General features: G+C 40.7%; 1 protein-coding gene across 1 annotated transcript in view; it reads left to right on the plus strand.

Moving 5' to 3' along the window:
- The first annotated feature begins 4,124 nt into the window (after positions 1-4,124).
- LOC117527194 (G-protein coupled receptor family C group 5 member B-like) overlaps positions 4,125-23,565 on the plus strand; it is a 28,073-nt gene continuing 8,632 nt past the window's right edge. The window contains exon 1 of the mRNA XM_034189404.1: positions 4,125-4,508. The gene's annotated coding sequence lies outside the window, so the exon portion shown is untranslated. The remainder of the gene's footprint in view (positions 4,509-23,565) is intronic.

Genomic DNA, 23,565 nt, shown 5'->3' on the forward strand with positions numbered 1-23,565 from the left:
ATTAAACCTCAACTCATCTAAGTTAAACTGGCTGTAAAAGTGCCAATTCAGTTGTATAATATTCAGTGTGTGCGCGTGTCTGTCATGTTTTAAGTACCAATTAGTTTTCACTGTTTAAGAGAATGAATAGAAAAGAAAGAATAAAGTATATAGAGTATAAAGTATAAAGAAGATGTAAGCTCAACTTTAAATTGTCCGTAGGAGTGCGTGCAGGTGTGTATGTGTTTGTTAGTCTATATGTGTCCCTGTGACAGACTGGCCAGGGTGTACCCCGCCTCACGCCCTGTGACTGCTGCTGGGATAGGCTCCAGCCCCTCTGTGACCCGTAACTGGAGTAAGCAGTGAGTGAGTGAGTGAAGAAGTAAGCTCCACATATGCCCTGAGGCCAGTTGGTGTTTAAGCTTATCTTCTGATTCTGCTGTGTGCAGATGACACGCTACGACTCCCACTGGATGGGGACACCAGTCCAACGCAGGTTACTTCCCAAGCTGAGGCTGGTACCCATTTATAGCTGGCTGGACTGAGACAATGTTCATTAAATGTCTTGTCCAAGTACACAGACAACACGACAGAAATTATTTTTTGTAATCATTTTTTAAAGGCTCTTTCTCTATTTTGGAACAGTTGAGGTCTGCACTCTGAGTGCCATTCTAGTTACATATATGTCTGAGACTGACAGTTTATGTACACCAGCAGCAATAATCAAAATCTTATGTTGCAGCTGCTCAAGAACATCGGTTTGAATTACAGAAGAAATTCAGCAACAACTAACGACCTTCAAAGTAAAGTTCTTCTAAATCCATTTAGTGTAATAAATGTTATGTTTGTCATTCATAATGAACAAACTCCCTGCAGGTGTCAGATATGTGTTGATAATATGAGGAAACCAACACGTGCTCCTCAGAAGTCCTGGTTAAGAAGTCTCCCCCCGAGCCTCATCCTCCTCCTTCCCAGGCTGTCAGTCTCCCGTCCTGCACCTGCCAGATTAGTCTCAGGGCCTCAGCTGTCACTTCATATAACATGCCTCTTTCTGCCCCGTCATCTCATTCTGTGTGTATTCATGTGTGTCTGTGTAGAATTACACTCACTTTTCATTCACTAAAATCCACCACACGTTTAAAGAGAAGTCACACTTGTCTCATATGATGCTTCAATTAAACACAAAAGTCTAAATATGTCCCTTTGTCAGTGTTGGACCAGATCGTGCAGATCTTCATATGGTTTACTAAAGCTGTGTGAATTTTTATTGAAATACACCAAACGGTTTAGGAGAAGTTGTCCTTACTCGTTTTTTTGGACAGATGGACAGATGGACGGTAATACCTATACATTGTAATCATTGTAAAATATTTTGGTATTTTGAAATTTAATTAACCAATTGATTTAGAAAACCATCTGACATTTTAAAGTACTTAAAGACACAATAATGGAAGTATCTAGGTATCAGTGGTAAATCAACAAAGCTTCATTGTCTGAAAATGCTGAAAAATAAATAAATAAATGAACCAGCTGCTTTGGAAAATTATCCACTGTTGTTAAAGACTAAAACTAAAACTGTTGCTTCAATTAAATCTGAGAGGAAACATAAAACAATTACCACAAAAACAGTATTTTCACTGCTTTCAAACATTTGAAGCATGGTTCAAAAAACGATTCACTGTTCTGAACAGCTTGAAACAATATGAGGGTGACCTCTGGGGCTCCACGGAGCAGCTGAGGCCGTGCATGTGGTGCATGTGACAGGAGCCCCACAGCACTTTGTAGCCAGATCAAGTTACTGAAGACAACCAGAGCAATCATAGGAAACAGATGATCCTGCCTTCAAAATAAAACTCAATTGTGAAATATTTGGAAAAATGCTGCAAGTCTGACTGCTTTGAACCATGTGCTCAGCATGAAGTCTATTTCTAAATCAATAAATACAATAATAATAAAAAAAAATCCACCAGCTATCTTTATTTTCCATGTTCATTTGATGGTTTGTTTAACTGTTCAAAGAATTATGCAAAAAGTAAACAAATAATTTTAATGAAACAGTGAAGAAAGGGACTAGGACAGATCTCACTAAAGTCCTCACTAAATTGTGCCGTGAATCTGGATCAAAGGGCAGATTTTTGTTTGTTTGTTTTTTCTTTTTGTTGTTTTTTGTTTGTTTGTTTTGTTTTTTCTTTTAACATCAGACTATTTTAGTCTCTTTTAACATCAGATTATTTTTTTCCTAAATAAATACACAGATCATGAAGATGAAAAATAATGTGTATTGCATGATGCTTTATCCATAGATGTGCTTTGGTCCAGTTCAAGATAATGATCTGGCTATGTTGGGCAAAAATGTATTTTGGGATAGTGGTGGCCCACAATGCTGAATTTTGATTTTAGGTCAAAGTTAAAGGACACCTTGGAGCATTGGTAGAGGTATGAGCTCTACAAAGAGTTCCTTTGTAATTTAGTGATGTTTGGTTCAGAAGAAATCACTTTTATAATAAGGAACATACTTTTTCATTACTGTATAAATAAGCTTTTTATTTAACTTAGTGTCATAATAAATATATGCAGAAGCCTGAAAAAGTTACAAATTTGATAGATGCTGCAATGCGGGAATGTTTAAAAAGAAAAGTTTAAAAAAAATACATATCTCACTGGTAAAAATAGCTGAAGGAAATAGAAACTCCATTAATAAATAAAAAAGGGAACCATTTCCAGACAGAGCAGGATCACTGCCAAAAAATGTAATTAGCTGTTCTGTAGCCCATGGACCATTTCTTCACAATTTTTAGTTGAAATTTGTCTGCTACCTTATGAGATATTATGTCTTCGGTCACATGACTGGATGAGTTCATAACCTCCACCATCTCCTGTCTGTTGGAGGAGGTAACAATATAGTTTCATTATTAAGCCGATAACAAAGGTGGATTCTAGGGCAGTATGTTTTAGCCACTTGAACAAAAAAGATATAGCATAGTATCTTATAATTATGAGAAACAAAGTCAAAATCATGAGACATAAAGTCAGAATTATGAGGAAAAAGTGAGAATAATGAAAAAGTGTCTATCTTATAATTGTGTCTTTGTTTCTCATAATTATGACTCAGTATCTCATAGTTATGACTTTATATCTCATAATTATGCCTTTGGTTCTCATAATTGTGACTCAGTATCTCATAATTATGACTTTTTCTCATAACTATGCCTTTGGTTCTCATTATTGTGACCTAGCATGTCATAATTGACTTGTATCATAATTATACCTTTGTTTCTCATAATTGTGACTTAGTATCTCATAATTATTACATTTCTCATAATTATGCATTTGTTTTTCATAATTATAACTTATTGTCACATAATCATGGCTTTGTTTCACATAGTTATGCCTTTGGTTCACATAGTCAGACTTGCTATCTCATAATTTTGACTTTTGTTCTCATTATTGTGACCTAGTATGTCATAATTATGACTTGTCTCATAATTATACCTTTGTTTCTCATAATTGTGACTTAGTAGCTCATAATTATGACTTTTCTTATAATTATGCATTTGTTTCACATAATTATAACTTATTATCTCATAATTATGACTTTATATCACATAATTATGCCTTTGGTTTTCATAATTGTGACTTAGTATCTCATAGTTATTACTTTTTCATAATTGTACCTTTGTTTCTCATAATTATGACTTTATGTCATAATTATGCCTTTGTTTGTCATAATTATGACTTTGTATCTTATAATTGTGACGTTATATCTCATAATTATGCCTTTGATTCTCATAATTGTGATTTAGTATATCATAATTATAACTTTTCTCATAATCATGCCTTTGTTTCTCTTAATTATGACTTAGCATCTCATAATTATGACTTTATATTTCATAATTATAATTTTTTTATATATATATATAGTGATCCCCCCGTCAGGCACCATTGAATTTACAGGACAGTGAAAACGGGCTCAGCAAAGAGGGACTGTGCGCGCACAGCGGATTACCGTTACGACATCTGCGGAGCGCACAGTCGGTGATGCGTCCAGTCGAGGAGCCTCAACGCGCACACTCAGCGACATAATCAGCCTTCCCCCCCCCCCCCCCCCCCCCCCCCAAAAAAAAATCACAAATCACGACAAGGGAACCCGGGCGGTTTGCGCGCATCATTTGTCCTGAGCGCGTCTTTTTGTGTTTTTCATTGAAGTGACAGCGGAAGATGCGCAGCCGCTGAGGAACGGATTTAGGACAGACAACCTCACAACCCCCGGTGCGTGTCGTCTCTGCCTTTATTTGGAGTTAAACACTCGTTCTGTTCCTGTGGCGGACGAACTGCTGTGGATCGGAACCGGGAGGACTCATACGATCTGATCCCGACTCGGTCCATGTGGACGGAGACAGAAGACGCAGCGAGTGGAACTCGTTTCGAAATGTGACATTTAATTACACTTTTAAAAATCCGTTTCCAATCATAACTGGCAGCTTCGCATCCGCCTTCGCTCTCCGTCGGATTTGTTGACATCGCTTAAGGTACGTGCATGCGCACCGACCGATTAGCCTTTATGTGCGTGCGTGTGTGTATTGATTAATAAGAATGGGGGTGGGGGTTTGGATATCCTTGTGGAAATACGCGTGTGTGATTTACATTCACCATTTTAAACCAGTGCCACGATTTTGTGATGGAGTGGGCGGGGGGGGGGGGGGGGGCAGGGTTTGGGGTGTCTGACTGAGGTGGAACCCGCGTCACTGACAGCAGGGTGTCGATGCTGCAGATGCAAAAGGTGCAGCAGAAAACGCATGCAGCGCTGTCGCTCATGCACAAATGGAAATGTTTACGCACACTCGAGAATTGGCACATAATGATCTTTAGGCAGCCTCGTGTTGATTTTAATTGTCTGCGGAGTGCGCTGCAATCCACCCCCACCCCCTTCCTCCCCGCCCCCATTTCTATCCCACAGTACCTTGGGATACATTTAAGACTGTCAATAATTGTACCCAAACTGTACCCCTTTGAGGTGACATTCTTTATTTTTGGATGCAGACGCAAACATGATTATTGCTGCAACAATTCCCCATCATCACACAAATGTAGTGTTCTGATTCTGGAATCCCCCAGAGACCCTCCCATGTATTGTTAAAGAGCTGCTGGTGCAATGGGAAGAGTGGAAAAAAAAACACAGAGCATTCCTCTAAATGTGAAAACAGCCTCACAGGCCTCATAAATACATCTGCAGGTCCGGACTAAAGTAGCACTTAAACAGCCACTGGAGACCAATTAGACAATGTGGAAATGGAACTAAGTGAAAGGTTTGATTTTGTGTTGACGATCCACGAGTTGGAGCCATTGTCGCTGCAGTATTTGGTTCCTGTGAATGTTTGAGGAACCTCTGCTGGAGTGCTCGGTTTTGTGCCATTAATCAATACTGAGCAGAGCTGTTTACTCTCAGGCTCAGTTAGTTAGCTTCCCCCGAGAAAAGATCATGCGACAGTACCTCCTCTGGGCAGATGCAATATGTCCCTTTTTGGATGGCTGTGTTTGTGTGTGGACAGGGGCATAGCTAGTGGGGTGCCACTGGGTCCCTCGGCACCCCTTGTCCCACAGAACCAAAGTTACTTTTGAGTAACTGGGAAAAAGTTGATGGATGATGTGGTTCTGTTGGCTACATCAGACAGTGACCTCCAATATGTGTGTGAAGGAGGATCAGCACCTCAAAATCTGAGACCATGGTCCTCTGTCAGAAAAGTGGTGGATTGCTCCCTCTGGGTTAGGGGAGACTTTTTGCCCCAAGTGGAGGAGTTCAAGCATCTCTGGGTCTTGTTCAGAAGTGGGGGAAAGGTAGCGCCTAAAATTGATAGACAGATCAGTGCTGCATCTGATGTTTTATGGATGCTGTACCGGACCATTGTGGTTCTGAAAGAGCTGAGCCAGAAGGCAACACTCTTGATTTACCAGTTGATTTACGCTCTTATCTCACCTGTGGTCTTGAACTTTGGGTAATGACAGAATCAATAAGGTAGCAGATACAAGCAGCTGAAGTGAGGTACCTGTTTTGTCACACCAAAAGGAGCCAGCTGAGGTGGTTCGGGCATCTGGTGAGGATGCTGCCTGGTCGGCTCCCTAGGGAGGTCTTCTGGGCACATCCAGGTGGGAGGAGGCCCCTGGGGAAGACCTAGGACAGGGTGGGAGGATTATATTTCCCAGATGGTTTGGAATACCTCGGGATTCCCCAGGAGGACTAGGGAAGTGTGGGATGAGGTGCTTGGGCTCCTGCCACCGCAACTCTGACTCAGTTTCCATTACAGATTTGTGCAAAAATTAAACAATATTTTCAGAATGTCGACAAAAAAAAAAAACTACAGCAAAATGTTTCCGTTGAGTGATGGAATGTGACTGCTGGGTTTTGTGCTGTTGCAATAAGGGTATTTCTTAATAACAGGGTATTAAGATGTGACATGAGGGTCAGATTTTCAAATTGATTAAATTATTATGAAAAAGTGCTAGTTACAAAGATTCATTTGTATGTTTCACTAAATTGAAACAAAAAATACATTTATGGTACACATTTTTCTTGTCACATACCAAATGCAACAGTGTCACGAGACACGAAACTTCAAGGCTAGCAAGGCTCTTGTAAGAACTGTAACAGGGCAGCACAGTCTCGTTTGGGGGCGGGCACTAAAGGGGTCAAATATAATACATATGATGTCATTTTTGTACTTGTACAAACCACGGCATTTTCAATGGGTTTTTGGACAAATTACACGCAAAGTGAAAATGCAAAGAAAAAGTGACAATGCGGTGGGAACGTGCACGTGTTGCAGTTTGTTTACGATCCGAAGCACAAACGTGTCAAGGCGGTTTTGCAGGTGAGAGAATGGAGCTACTCTGGGTAGCTGTGTAGGCTAATACTTACTGACACAACCTCTCCCATTTGCCTCGTCTTCCCTTCACCACTGGGAACCAAAAAAAACTGCACGTTTCACAATTGCTTCGGTGATTGCAGCTGAAAGGAAAACCGTACACCATTTATCCATGTGAAGTTATGCTGTACATATATATTAAATGGAGGTCCCCGTAAGTGGTCAGATCCCATGATATCATGGAGGGTTCAAATGAGACTATGGTTAGCCCAACAACCGGCCGGGCTATGAATTGGGTCAGATACTGGCCTCCATCTTGGAGTGAGATTTCCCACTCCTAAACGACCAATAGGAGAGCAGCGCTTGTGCCACGCCCCCAAACTTGCCCAAAGTGAGGCTGACCAACGCCGACATCAGCGTCTCGGCTACCAACCAATCACAGGATAGGAGAGAGAGGTCAGTATCAGGGCCAGTTGTCGGGCAAGACTACGGTCTCCTATTCCAATAGTATAGAAATATAAAGTAAGCATCCAAATTAAAACTAGCATGTTTGGAAATGCTGCTTTGTAAATTGCATACTCTTAAAAAAAAAAAAAACACTTGCAGAAAATCTGAAGAAAATGTAAAATTTCATGGCATGGGGGGCGGGGGGTGCAGGTGTTGAACTCTGTGTCCGTTCTAGTTTTACCTGGGTTTTCCCAAAGCAATGGAATGGAAGAAGTTATACTCCAGATGTTGTTAGGGTTGCCAACTCTCTGAAAAATAAATAAGGGACACCTCACCGCCAGGGCCGACCGACCATTGCCTTCACCCTTCCCAGCGTCTGTGTGAAATGATTTTTAACCATTTGACTGTTGACTTGACCCTGAATTTAAGTAGATGCATACATGCATTTGTTCTGATATGAACACGTGGAAAACAAATTATTTAGCAATTTATTTTTAGTGCAAAACAAATTTTCACTCACAATTTCAATATGAGCATTCTGTCCTGCTTCAAAGCATAAAATAAAAAAATTATTTAAAAATAAATCTCTCTGTAATGCTATTGCTTAACTTAAAATTGTATAAATTAACAAAAAAAAAATTGAAAATTTGCATCATCCAAAACAATGTTAACAGTGCAAAACAATGTAACAGTGCACATTTACACATTTAGTGTAATAAAAAGTGCAAAAAATAAAGTCTGAAAAGTAAACAATACTTACAATACTAGCTGTTGTCGCGCACCTTTTCCACCCAGCCATTTTCCTTTTCTCATTCGCCCCTGTATTTTTGCATTCTTTTTTGTTTTTTGTTTTTTAGGAGGAGTAGTAACGACATTACAGACATTGCTGTCCGTAGGCATATCTGCAGTGCCAGTGTCGGTGTCTGCATCGATAACAGCCATGCTGCTTTGTTATTGTCGTCCAGCGACCGTCGTCGGCTCATGACGTCAGTATCTTCTTGCGAGCAGATGTCCCTCGACCAATGAGATAATAATAATAATAATAATAATAATAATTTATTAATTTATATAGCGCCAAATCACAACAAAGTCGCACCAAGGCACTTCACATAATTCACAACAACACAAATTAATTTAAATTCAAAATGAAAAGCAAGAAAAGCACAGTTAAAAGATAAAACACATTAGAATAAAAAGAAATTACAAAGCAAACACAAACAGATTAAAAAATTAATGATAAGACAGTCTAAAAAAATGGGTCTTCAGTCTTGATTGAAAAATCTCCACCGTGTCAGACTGCCGAATAACAGCAGGTAGATCATTCCAAAGAGCCGGACCACGGTAGGAAAAGGCTCTATACCCCACAGACTTTTTGTTCATCCTCGGAACACACAGAAGCCCTGCGAACGCAAAGGCCTCGCAGGTACGTAGGGCTTAACCAAGTCCACCAAGTAGGAAGGCGCCAGTCCATGAACAATTTTATAAACCAACAATAAAACTTTAAAATCCAATCTGGCAGAAACCGGTAGCCAATGAAGGGATGCCAGAATGGGAGTAATGTGGTCAAACCTTCTACTTTGTGTCAAAATTCTGGCAGCAGCATTCTGCACCAGCTGAAGTCCTCGAATGGTAGACTGCGGCGGACCAGAAAATAAAGCATTACAATAATCCAATCTAGAAGAGACAAATGCGTGAATCAGAGTCTCAGCATCAGCCATAGACAGGATGGGGAGAATCTTTGCTATATTTCTCAGATGAAAGAAAGCAGTCCTTGTAATGTCCCTAATGTGGAGGTCAAAGGACAACGTAGGATCAAAGATTACCCCAAGGTTCCTCACTTTGTCAGTATGATGTATAACACATGAACCTAGGCTAAGCGCCAGCTGATCAAATTGGTGCCGATGTCTTGCTGGGCCAAGAACCATCATTTCAGTCTTATCAGAGTTCAAAAGTAGAAAGTTGCTAGACATCCAACTTCTCACTGCTGCAAGACAGTCCTGTAAAGATTTTATGTGGACAGGATTTCCAGCAGCTATCGGCATATACAACTGAGTATCATCAGCATAACAATGAAAAGCAACCCGAAACGCCGCAAAATGTTCCCAAGGGGTGCCATATACAGGGAAAAAAGCAGGGGACCCAGAACGGATCCCTGCGGAACCCCGAACTTCATGCCCTTAAAGTCAGAGGTAGTGTCATTGCACAAAACACAATGGGAACGACCAGACAGATAAGACGTCAGCCACACAAGAGCAGTTCCAGTAATCCCGAAACAGTTTTCTAGCCTATCAAGTAGAATATGATGATCAACTGTGTCAAACGCAGCACTGAGATCCAACAACACCAATGCTGTAGTAGTATCTGAGTCCATTGCTCGCAGAAGATCATTAACTACTTTAATAAGTGCTGTTTCTGTGGAGTGATGTCTTCTAAAAGCAGACTGCAGTGGAGATAAGAGTGATTCTGTATTGTCAACTCGTGTCTGTCAGCTCACTGGTGAAAAGCAGGAGAGAGGCTGGGATCAAATTTACCGTAAGTTTCCATATAAAGCGCCAGTCAATTCCATTGACATTTTACAGACTTTTTGATTCTCACAGAAATACGGGACAAACTGCGTCCCGTTTCAGGTCAATACGGAACGCACACTTTTATTTGCAAATAAGGGACGATTCCGTTTTTCAAGGGACGGTTGGCAACCCTAGATGTTGTGGAGGAATGTTTGTCTTAATAGCTGTGATTTTAGATGGCGAACAACCTCCTTTGACAAACGCAACAATATATATTTCAACTTAAATGATCCTTATTTGACATGGACATGATTACAACTCAGCCAACTAATTGCGGCCTCCCCCATCCTAGTGTGTGTGTGTGTGTGTGCGTGCGTGTGCGTGTGTGTTTTGTCTTCATCACACCACAATTAACTGTGCTCCAGTTCACGTGACGGAGCAAACTGAGTGTGGAGAGAATGCAGTGTGCACGCTTTCACATGCGAGCTTTCTATACACACCCAGGCTGTTCCTAGTTTCTGTCCCAGAATTCCTCTGATTGTTGTCACATTGTCGCTCCAGATCTAAACACTCTGTGATTGTTTCTGTGACCCTCTTCTTTCCCACCTTAGAGCGCATTGTGTCTTTTGTAGTGGAAGGTGTTTATGATGTCACATAAAGCTATAAAAATATAATGCAATGCTAAAATACCTTCGACCGCATGAGCATTATCTTCTTTAAGGGCCCCTTCACACATAACACAATTGAAGCTGACTAGTGCATGAAAGATGAATTGCATGCCATTCGTGAAAAATCGGAGCTGCCTACAGCTATTCGCACACACCAGCAGCTGAAAGACAGAGTGTGCCCTGTGAGAGTCCATTTGATCCCTCACGTGGCAGGTGTCAGCCAAATTCCAGGTGACACACACAAACAGCCAACACCGCTCGCTTGACACTTAAAAAATGTGTGGCCATTCACACTATTAGCACGAAAACAGTGAGCAGACAATCACATTTGAGCTGGATGTGAAATTTGTCTAAGTGCCCCCACGAGTGTGGAGTTGCAAAAAGCAACACACATGTGCACATGTGTCACCCCCCCCCGAAACAAATGTGGTGTATGTGTGTTTTGCATCCCTCCCCACCGCTCCCCCTACACATGTGGCATGCAGGGGGGGGAGGCACACTTGCATAAAATGCTTATATTGTATGTACAGACTTGATCACATGCAGGGCCGGACAACCACGTCAGAGCACACACAGCACACGAGCTGCCTCCCAGCTGCTTCATTCAGCTTCATTCATGTCATGTCATGACTGTACGTCTGTGACTATCGGTCATCTATAGAGGAACAGATGGTTCATACCTGTATTGTTCACTCAATAAGAGGGATTCAATAAAATTTGTTTTTTTATGGTGTGTGTTTATTTTATTTTTTTTAGACGTTTATCTCCTTGATTTCAGGCATTTTACACACCTTTTATAGGACAGTGATGGTAGTGCAGTGGTAAAGGTTCTGTCTGGCAATCGGAGCTTTTGTAAATTGCAGGTTCAAATCCCATGGGTGGCATGTATTTTTTTTTCCATAGCAGCTGCACGATGTAGTTCTACATGCTCCACCTGCTCACACTGTGTTCCCGCTGTGACAGTTTCGTGCATGCACGCTTGTGCACGAAATCATCGCAGCGGGATCGTTCACGCTTGCTCGTCCGTGTGTCTCTCCCAATGTTGGCTCAATGTTTTCATGCGGGCTGTTTCGCCGTGATTCCCCCTGATTCCTACTTATTTGTTCTAAGTGTGAAGGGACCCTAAAATTTGCAGTTGTTTAATTGGTATCCTAGTGCAAAGTACATATGTATATAATTATACATTTATTGTTGTTTACATTAATTATTCAGATCCTATTGTCTTACTTACAATTTGTACATGTTCAATAAAGCCCCTCTATCAATCAATCATAAACAATATTTACATTTATGAGCTTTTGACAAGAGCAGAAGTTAGCGTGCACACTGATGTCCGCAAAATGTCTTGTAAATCACTCCATAGGTGTTATTAGGTTCCAAAAACAGCACTTTCAGTTTTAGAAGTATTTATTTCTCTCCAGCATTTACATAATATATGACAAAGAGGTTACATTTGCATGCAAATGAAGCGGTTTGCAGCTAGCCTATGATGTCATCATCCTAACGTCCACTAAATGTCTCGTAAATCTTACCGTATCTCACGGCATGTCATTATTCAGCATCACAAAATATATACATTAATCTGTTTGTTCGTGATATTGTCAGGAAAACTGCAAAAATTTTGTAATGGGAGCACAAATTTATTCTATTACATTCCGTAATGGCTGCACAAAATTAAAAGTGATGCGGGGGGTCTGGGGGGGTAGGGTTAGAGGAAGGAGTAGGGTTGGGTTATGGTTAAGGTTAGGGTTAGGGTTAGTAATAGTAAGTTTAAAAACAAAACCCGTCATAAATATCTGAATCATTTCGTGATGGGAGCACAAAGAAAACTTGAGACTGGGTTGCGTAAATCACTTCAGAGGTGTTATTAGGTTCCAAAACAGCGTTTTCAGTTTTAGAAGTGTTTATTTCTTGCTTGCTTTTACAGAATATATGAGAAACATGTCATATAAACACATAAATTAAGCAGTTTTACAGAGACCTGCCAGACGTCACAATGGTGCTCTACTCTGATTAGCTGTCCGTCCTGCCACTCAGAAAAAAAAAAAACAAACAGATTGAAACAGAATGTGACATTTTAACCTCTTAAAATACCTTTTAAAGTAGATCAAGGTAAGCCATCTTTGAACTTGTCCAAGGTCTGTGTCCCAAGAATGTTCCCTGTGAATTTGAAGACTCTGACCGTAATATGACTGGATTTATGCTGAGCACAGACAGACAGATGGACAATACCTGATGGCCATATTTGATGGCCTCGGGTAACAACACACCAAGACTGAGTGGCTCAGTTATCAGGGTGCATTTTTGGGCATCGTAGCACCTTCATGTCTGGCCAATCGTCCCATCATTTGATAAGCTGGAGAAGAAGGAGCTTCAAAGGACAAAATTGAAAACTAGCACTGTAATTACAAAGTCAGTTAGCAAATAGTTTTACAGGGACATCGCTCACACAGCCATGAGGCCTAATTAGGATGATCAAGAAAATACAACCCCAATTCCAATGAAGTTGGTGATGTTGTGTAACATGTAAATAAAAACAGAATACAATGATTTGCAAATACTCTTCAACCTATATTCAATTGAATACACCACAAAGACAAGATATTTAATGTTCAAACTGATAGACTTTATTGTTTTTGTGCAAATATTTGCTCATTTTGAAATGGATGCCTGCAACATGTTTAAAAAAAAAGCTGGGACAGGGGCAACAAAAGACTGGGAAAGTTGATGAATGCTCAAAGAACACCTAACTGGAAACAGGTGAGTGTCATGACTGGGTATAAAAGGAGCATCCCTAAAAGGCTCAGCCGTTCACAAGCAAAGATGGGGTGAGGATCACCACTTTGTGAACAACTGTGTGAAAAAATAGTCCAATAGTTTAAGAACAATGTTTCTCAATGCTCAGTTTCAAGGAATTTAGGGATTCCATCATCTACAGTCCATAATATAATCAGAAGTTTCAGAGAATCTGGAGAACTTTCTACACGTAAGCAGCAAGGCCAAAAACCAACATTGAATGCCTGTGACCTTTGATCCCTCAGGCGGCACTGCATTAAAAACCAATATCATTGTGCAAAGGATCTTACTGTGTGGGCTCAGGAACACTTCAGAAAACCATTGTCAGTTAACACAGTTCGTTGCTACATCTACAAGTGCAAGTTAAAACTCTACCATGCAAAGTGAAAGCCATACATCAACAACATCCAGAAACACTGCTGCCTTCTCTGGGCCCGAGCTCATTTGAAATGGACAGACGCAAAGTGGAAAAGTGTGCTGTGGTCTGATGAGTCCACATTTCAAATTGTTTTTGGAAATCATGGACGTCATGTCCTCCAGAAAAAAGAGGAAAAAGACCATCCAGATTGTTACCAGCATAAAGTTGAAAGTCAGCATCTGTGATGGTATGGGGGTGTGTTAGTGCCCATGGCATGGACAGCTTACACATCTGTGATGGTACCATCAATGCTGAAAAGTACATCCAGGTTTTGGATCAACACATGCTGCCATCCAAGCAACATCTTTTTCAGGGACGTCCCTGCTTATTTCAGCAAGACAATGCCAAGACACATTCTGCACGTGTTACAACAGCGTGGCTTCGTAGTAAAAGAGGGTGGGTACTAGACTGGCCTGTCTGCAGTCCAGACCTGTTGCCCATTGAAAATGTGTGGCGCATTATGAAGCGCAAAATATGAAAATGGAGACCCCGAACTGTTGAACAACTGAAGTCGTACTTCAAGCAAGAATGGGAAAGAATTCCACCTACAAAGCTTCAACAATTAGTGTCTTGTCTTTGTGGTGTATTCAGTTGAATATAGGGTGAAGAGGATTTGCAAATCATTGTATTCTGTTTTTATTTACATTTTACACAACGTCCCAAGTTCATTGGAATTGGGTTGTATGTATGCAGGACCAGCTCATTATTACTTATTATTATTATTGACGATATCCAGACATTGTCCTGTTGAGCACTACATGCTTCTTAATAAAGGCTGTCCTCAACAAATTCTCTTCATTGTTTTAGCACATAAGCCATATTCACACATCTTTTATTCTTATTCCATTTTTTTCATAATTTCATCAGCAGTGAGGGATCTGTGATGTCATTCTGGAGGTTTAGAGATCTATAGAGATTGAAGCCAAGGGCAGACAATTAATGCTGAAAAATGCTGTCACCCCTATATTTTAAGTACATATTTTAAAATATGTTCAGAAATGAATGCAAACAAATCAATTTTATATAATCAAAATAAAAATTAATGTCCAGAGATACTGAACAGAAACAAAATAAAATGCTTTCATACACTGAAACAAAAAAGTATAAGATGTATATGCTTCACACAGTTATAGGCACTCTTTGATGAGTTTACTATAAATCATATAGTCATAATATGCTAATGCCATAGGTATTAAAGGCACTGCGCTGCGGTGGTTTGAATCATATTTGTCTAATAGATTACAATTTGTTCATGTAAATGGGGAATCTTCTTCACAGACTAACGTTAATTATGGAGTTCCACAAGGTTCTGTGCTAGGACCAATTTTATTCACTTTATACATGCTTCCCTTAGGCAGTATTATTAGACGGTATTGCTTAAATTTTCATTGTTACGCAGATGATACCCAGCTTTATCTATCCATGAAGCCAGAGGACACACACCAATTAGCTAAACTGCAGGATTGTCTTACAGACATAAAGACATGGATGACCTCTAATTTCCTGCTTTTAAACTCAGATAAAACTGAAGTTATTGTACTTGGCCCCACAAATCTTAGAAACATGGTGTCTAACCAGATCCTTACTCTGGATGGCATTACCCTGACCTCTAGTAATACTGTGAGAAATCTTGGAGTCATTTTTGATCAGGATATGTCATTCAAAGCGCATATTAAACAAATATGTAGGACTGCTTTTTTGCATTTACGCAATATCTCTAAAATCAGAAAGGTCTTGTCTCAGAGTGATGCTGAAAAACTAATTCATGCATTTATTTCCTCTAGGCTGGACTATTGTAATTCATTATTATCAGGTTGTCCTAAAAGTTCCCTAAAAAGCCTTCAGTTAATTCAAAATGCTGCAGCTAGAGTACTGACGGGGACTAGAAGGAGAGAGCATATCTCACCCATATTGGCCTCTCTTCATTGGCTTCCTGTTAATTCTAGAATAGAATTTAAAATTCTTCTTCTTACTTATAAGGTTTTGAATAATCAGGTCCCATCTTATCTTAGGGACCTCGTAGTACCATATCAACCTGATAACTTGATAACCTGAACAGACCTGGGTAACGACAGGAAGTCTTTTTTTTTCTAGAACTAGGTCAATCTCCCAACCATCTCGGCCCATCCCAATCAGGAGAATCCAGGCCAAGTTTGGTACAACTAATCGTAACTTGGTGTAACTCCGGGAGAACTCGTACTCAACCCTGGATAGCTTTGGGCAGAGGTGGGACGAAGTCACCAGCAACTCATTCTCAATTCATGAATCTGCAAGTCTCAAGTCAAGTCCCAATCAAGTTTCAAGTCATAATGTCCACCAATTGTTTGCAAGCTAACTTGAGACTTGACTTCAGACTTGCAGATTGATGGCTTGAGAATGACTTGGCAGTGACTTCATCCCACCTCTGGCTTTGGGTAATGCTTTCCATGCTCAGTGTGAAAACTGGATGTTTAAATATGTCAAGCACAAGTCAAGGTGATGCAGTCAGGAGTCCAACCAACATCCAGAGTCCAGAGCCTGGTCTGGAGTCCAGAGGATGAGTTTAACTTATCGTTCCCAACTTGTGCCAAACATCCGCGAAGGCAGAGCTTCCCAAATATATTCATGACAGGCACCTGTCATTTATGTTTTCAAATCTACCTGCTCTGATCACACCTGATTATTTAGCTCTGGTGGTCCCAGCTCCTCATTGGCTGAACACATCTTTCAGGGTTAATTAGTGGTGGGTGGAGCAGGGAGAGTGAAAAAACATGAAAGGCAGGTGCCTTCAAACAGCAGCTTTGGGCAGTTATGCTATAAGGTGTGAGAGCTGCTTGTGCAAGCAGTAATGGTTCACAGGTGAAATTGTAAATTTGTGTTCTCAAAAGGAAAGAAGTCACAGTATACAGCAGAGGTGGGACGAAGTTACCATCAAGTCATGAATCAGCAAGTCCCAAGTCAAGTCTCAAGTCAGCTTGCAAACAATTGATCATCATTATGACTTGAGACTTGACTTGGGACTTGCTGATTCATGACTTGAGAGTGACTTGATGGTGTCTTCGTCCCACCTCTGGTATACAGTGCATTCAGAAAGTATTCACAGCACTGCACTTTTCCCCCTTTTTATGTTACAGCTTTATTCCAAAATGGATGAAGTTCATTTTTTTCCTCAAAGTTCTACACACAATACCCCATAATGACAATGTGAAAAAAATTTTTATGAGATTTTTGCAAATTTACTAAACATAAAGAACTAAGAAATCACATGTGCATAAGTATACACAGCCTTTGCCATGAAGGTCAAAATTGAGCTGAGGTACATCCTGTTTCCACAGATCATCCTTGAGATGTTTCTACAGCTTAATTGAAGTCCACCTGTGGTAAATTCAGTTGATTGGACATGATTTGGAAAGGCACACACCTGTCTACATATACGTTATGTAGACCTCTGACACAGGATTGTCTTGAGGCAGAAATCTGGGGAAGGGTACAGAAACATTTCTGCTGCTTTGAAGGTCCCAATGAGCACAGTGGCCTCCATCTTTTCCTAGAGGTGGCCACCCGTCTAAACTGAGCAATCAGGGGAGAAGAGCGTTAGTCAGGGAGATTACCAGTAACCCGTCAGAGCTCCAGCATTCCTCTATGGAGAGAGAAGAGCCTTTTAGAAGGACAACCATCTTTGCAGCAATCCACCAATCAGGCCTATATGATAGAGTGGCCAGACGGAAGTCACTCCTTCATAAAAAGCACATGGCAGCCTGTCTGGAGTTTACCAAAAAGCACCTGAGGGAATCTCAGACCATGAGAAACAAAATTCTCTGGTCTGAAGAGACAAAGATTGAACTCTTTGGTGTGAATGCCAGACGTGTTTGGAGGAAACCAGGCACTGCTCATCTCCTAGCCAATCTCCTAGCAGGAACTGGGAGACTAGTCAGTATTGAAGGAAAGATGAATGCAACAAATGTACAGAGTCATCCTGGATGAATACCTGCTTCAGAGCACTCTTGACCTCAGACTGGAGTGATGGCTCATCTTTCAGCAGGACAGTGACCGTAAGCACACAGCCAGTATATTAAAGGACTGGCTTCAGGACAAGTCTGCCAAAGGTACATCAACAAAGTATTGAGCAATGGGTGTGAATACTTATGTAGATGTGATTTTTTTTTTTTTTAGTTTTTTTTATTATTAAATTTGCAACAAAAAACCCCAACCTTTTTCATGTTGTCATTATGGGGTGTTGTGAGTAGAATTTTGAGGGAAACAATAAATTCACTTGATTTTGAAATAAGGCTGAAAAATAACAAAATGTGGAAAAAGTGAAGCTCTGTGAATATGTTCTGGATGCATTGTACCAACCTTCCAGGATGTCAGAGCAGCACTGAGTCAGATATCAACCACAGAGCCATATGACCTGGAAGAACACTTGTGGTCAAAGGAGTTTAATAAAGTCAGTTGTGATTCCACAAAATGGTTACTAAGCCTTTGTGTCTAAGGGTTACATAAATTCAACAAAAAGGTTCCTATAACTCAGAAGAAGACATGGAGTAAAAAGCTGCATAAATTCAGTGAGCAGGTTCCTGTAACTCTGAGGAAGACTTAGAGTCCAAGAGTTGCATAAGTCCAACTGTTGAGTTATTGTGTCTCAGAAGGATTTGGGCGAAATGGTTGCATAACTTCAACCATAAAATTCTATGAAATGGGTTGAATTCTGCCTTATTTCTATTTTGTATCTGCTTTTCTGGATATTATTTACTTGTGTTTTAAAAATACATCTCTACCAACCCCAGTATATGTTCTATTTTCTACCTTTGGTTTTGTAGGTGCTTCAGACGTCTGTTTCTTTGATGTCTTCAGAGACAGTTATTACTTTCATTGAGTTTTTAGAGTTGACGTCTGGCCCGAAGAAAGGTTCAGGGATGAGCAGAAATAGACTTCTGTCAAATAGCAAACTCTGTCAACGAAGTCTTAGTTTAAATAAAGAAAAGCCACCTGGCTGCCAGTCCTTCTTATAGACTCATCTACGTTTCTGACATTTTGCTGGGGCGCTCATCTGTAACGCACCAGCATTGCCTTTCTCACTTGAGGACATTTCATGGGAAACAAGGTACTATGAGAATTGAACTTGTGACTTTAAATAATGTACACTTCTGCTGAATGCAGGACTCATGAAAATCCAACCTCCCACACAAGGAGAAAGAGCCTGATATGTATTATTCAATGATGGAAGGAAATCCACACAAAAAGAAAGTTGGCATTGTTGGGCTTGAACCAAGAGCCTTCTTGCTTCTTGCTGTGCCAACTGCTGCACCATCAACCTGTAAGAACTGATGCTATGCTAATAGGTGAAAACTCAACTCAGTTGTTACATGTAGGCAGAAACATGTGCAAACTGAGTGTACAGTCTGTTCTAAGCAAAGTGTGTATTACTTTGTATCTATTTCTGTGCCTGGTGGGACATGTAAGAGTTCAGACAGATGGAGGAGGTGTTGTAGGAATGAGGTGCTCCAGTGTTTCACCTCAGAGAGCTGTTGCTACAGTCAATGATCTTCTGCCCACTTTGATGCTTTATACTCAGATCCGTTCCATCGCCAGAAGACCTTCTATTTATGTCACCTGGTGAATAGTCACCATCTAAGTAGCAATGCACCATGTTCAAGCGCATTGTTCTGCCAGTAAAAATCTGATTTATGTGCAATCCAATATGTTTTGAGCTTCATTTGTAGGTGGTTTGAAATGAGATTCAAGTCTCATTTTTGTTAATTCATTTTAGTCTGAACACTCAGACTGGTGTGTTTTTTTTTTTTTCATCTGTGATTTTTGACATAACATGAAGTTCAGAGGAGAGAGTAGTGAGTCTCTACTGCACACTGCCAGTGTAGACCACTCCACTCATCATCGGTCCCGGTTTTCACTCCTGCACTATAAAACCACTAACCGCTTGCTCCAAAAAAGAAAACAAATCGTTCAGCATGAGGTTTGCTTACAGGGATATACTGTTGGGTGACAGCTGCTGTTTAGATAACAATGAAGAAAAAAAATGCACGCAGGCACCTACACACACACACACAGAAGCACAAACTATCCTGTAAAATCACATCCAGTCACAGAAGATAGAGTGTGGAATAAAACTCATTGTAAAAGACAAATGATATGGAAAGATCATGCAGAAACACAATGTGCTGCAGATGCATGGTGAGAGTGGGTTCAGTACTGCGCTGATATGCAATAGTTGGGTGAAATGGGCAGAGAGATGAAGGATATTCTGCAGGTTGCTTCAAATATGCCACTCCATGCTCACTCCTGCTCCATACAAACGCCCAGTTGGGTACTATGTTGTTACTCTAGCATCCGATGTGGATGAGATGGAAAATGAGGATTGTCACACAGACACACAGATTGGATCCGGTCACTTCCAATGTTTGATGTGAATAGTCAATCAATGAGAATAGATTTGAATCAGATATACAATAAATCTGATGTGAACAAGCAGTGTGAACAAAGCCTTCAAGGGAATGACAGACAAAAATCTGATCTGACAATCTGAAAGCATAATCATTATCATTATCACTAAAATTTTACTTACAATTATGCAATTACTGTATACAACCCCTTGTCATTCTGCACCTTACTTTGTACTTAAATGGTATGCCATGTAAATAGCAAAGTGGAGTTGGATGCACCCTAGTTGCACTATGCATGTTACACTGAGCACCATGGATGATGAAGATAGGGCCCTAACGTTGGTAGCCTGCTGGACCTGCAGTGAAAGTTGACATTACAATGCACGCATGAACTCCCCTGCACGTCGGCAAGTGTGTGGAGAGGCACACTAATGAGCTACTGAAGCTGCATTGTTGTGCTTCCTGGGAAATTGCACGGAGGTGCGGCTGTGTGTGCACGGCCTCATTATCTTTAGTACATCAGTCAACTTTTAGTTTGGACTCCAGTTTTATAAATGAGGCCTCTGCTCACATGAACAGTTAGATCAAAGTCGTGAAAATGCAATAATCCTCACAATTATCACCGCGGTAATTAGACAGCAGCTGGTTGTGTGCTATTCCTGGTAATTATAGGTGGTGGTAATTGCACAGGACGACTTCACCATCTCTGCTGAATAACTGCAGCGCTGCACGTTTGCATGTATATGCTGTATTTAACATGCTAGCAGGAATGAATGCTGCATATATTCCACGTTCAGCTCCGTGTGAGAATGACTTCACATGCATGCATAATACATGCCAATAAACAGAATTCTGGATTTATTTGCAAACGCTTCCACTACAAAAGGAAGCAGTGACAGGATGGAGAGGCATGTGTGGGTTTGTGCAAACATGCGGCATGAATGCATGATATCGGGGTGCGTTCCGAATGCAGAACACAGGGTGGATTTGTGAGTGTCAGCAGGCTGTCTGCCACCAAGGACGACGACGACGTCTGAGAAACAGCAGGCATGCAGCAGAACTGGCACGAGCCGGATCCTTCCCCAGTTACATAAGATCCACACTAAGAGAAAGAGGGGGTGGTGAGGGTCAGATAGGGAAGCAAGAGGAGGAACACAAGAGTAGAGGAAAGGGAAGGAGGACACGCCAGAATGGAAGAGGGGTGTGGCTGTGATTAAATGGTGGAAAGAAAAGAGGAAGCAGGAAACGGGTGGGGGGTGTGAAGTCCTCTTCAGACGTTGCAGAGAGACGGATTTGACTGCTGGGATTCGAAAGAATTTTAAATGGAGGGGAAGACAAAAATGGCAGCGGGGATGGAACACGAGGATGGAAGGATGAGACGCAGCAGCATTCTCAGAGCAGTACACAGCGGAAGGCCAGGGGCTCTCTGTCTCTGTCATTCTCTCTCTCTCCTTTCACATGACTCACATTTGCAGAGCAGAGGAGCATGTGGCTCTGTGTCGTCTTTGTGAGAGAGCAAGCAAACTTGATGTTTCGCAAGCAATGTAGAACAACAGACGGTCAATGGTATTGGAAAATATTCAGTACTTGACAGTTACATGTTATTCTCAGACTGATCACACAGAAAACATACCAGTTATAATGAAAATTTGTGGTTTGTGATACACACCCATTTCAGTCCATGCTGTGTCACGTGTCCACTCAGGATCAGAACATAAAAATGTTCTCTCTCACACACAAGCAGCAGCTATATTTTATATTCTATATTTTATATTTTACTTTATATTTAAAGTGATAGGCAGTTTTTGAAAACTGGAAAAACACTACGACAGGGGTGCATCTAGCTTCATGTGAAGCGAGGGGTGGTGTCTTGGTTGGGAGTGCTGAAGGTATGCCTCTCCAAGGGGTATCCAGGGCATGATCCCTGAAAATTTTCAAAAATCTATCACCATTTTCCTGCATTCTCAGACCATCTGGGAAGCTAAACACTGACTCTCTAGTAATCATTTTTAATACAAAAGTTTTATTTCAAACACTGGAAATCTTCTAGTTTTGCATGCAGTAGGGTTCATCCATCAACCTTTGTTTATGCAAGATCTTTCCCATATTTTATCACACCTTTGCTCAGCAGCTAAAGGCAGAGGGGGAGTGAGGGGCAAGTAAAATGAGAGGTTTTCTGGCGATGAAAGGATTCTGACTGGAAAAACTCCAAGTGTGCGAGCAAGAGCAGTTGTCATCCACCAGAGCTCCCTGAGGTGAAGCATTACAACAACTCTTTCTCATCCTCCTCTGACCACCTGATCTACCAGTTATCCCCACTGAGTGCACACAAACGGACCCACTGGGTGGAAGATAAGGTCCTATATCTATTTTTGAGGCATGTGATATTATGTTGCTGAATCAGAGGCATGCCTCCATGTGACACAAACACACTGTTCATGTGTTTCTGAAATTTTGTCTATGTATATATATATATATATATATATATATATATATATATAATATATATATAAATATAATATATTTATATAATATTTATAATATATATATTTTATTTATTTATTTATTATTTATTTATTTATTTATAATATATATATAATATATATAAATATATATATACAGTATATAATGTGAAATCTGGAAGATGGCCAGTAACTCTGGAGAGGTGTTATTGAATTTGAAAAGTCACTGCAAGTAGTACCCTTTGTCGGCCTTACATTCACCCGTGACATCGGGGTGAATGTGAGGCATTATTGTAAAGCACTGTGAGCATCTGATGCAGATGGAAAGCGCTACATAAATGCAGTCCATTTACCATTTTACCCTTACTGTCCCCTCTTGTGTGTGTGTGTGTGTGTGTGTGTGTGTGTGTGTGTGTGTGTGTGTGTGTGTGTGTGTGTGTGTGTGTGTGTGTGTGTGTGTGTGTGTACATGTACGTGCATGTGCATCCTTCAGTTTTCAGCTCAGCAGTTTGCCAAGTCATACTCAAAAGCAGCCAGAGGAACCATCTGTGCAGGCGGGGGGTGACTGGGTGAGACAGAGTGAATGACAAAGTGGCCACTAGTGTGCATGACATTAGTTCCAGACTCTCTCACGCCGTTGTGAGTGTGCATAGTTCTGTGGTTGTGTGGCTTTGCAGGCTTTTTCTTTGGGAAGTGGCAAAGATGGCGCAGAACAAAGTCTGAAAAAAGTGTAAAGGAAAGAGAGAAGTGAAAGAGTCCGCTGGATTTTTTGCGGGTGACTGAGTCTCATCGTTTTTGTGCCATGTTGGCTTTGTTTTCACCCTGTCATTTAGAGATGGAGTGTAACTGCAGTTATCTAGGGCTGGAAAGAAAACAACAAAATGTCCGGATTGAGCACAAGCTTCTCTGTTTATCTGCGTGCACATAAAATCAAACTGTCCAGTTGGAAAATCGTTCTAATATTCATTTGGTGAACACTGTCAGAGTGATGTCTGAAGTTTATTTACATCTAGGTAAAAAAATTATTCCACAAAAATGTAAATAGCAA

Source organism: Thalassophryne amazonica, chromosome 16 (assembly GCF_902500255.1).
Source record: "Thalassophryne amazonica chromosome 16, fThaAma1.1, whole genome shotgun sequence".
Classification (NCBI taxonomy): Eukaryota; Metazoa; Chordata; class Actinopteri; order Batrachoidiformes; family Batrachoididae; genus Thalassophryne; species Thalassophryne amazonica.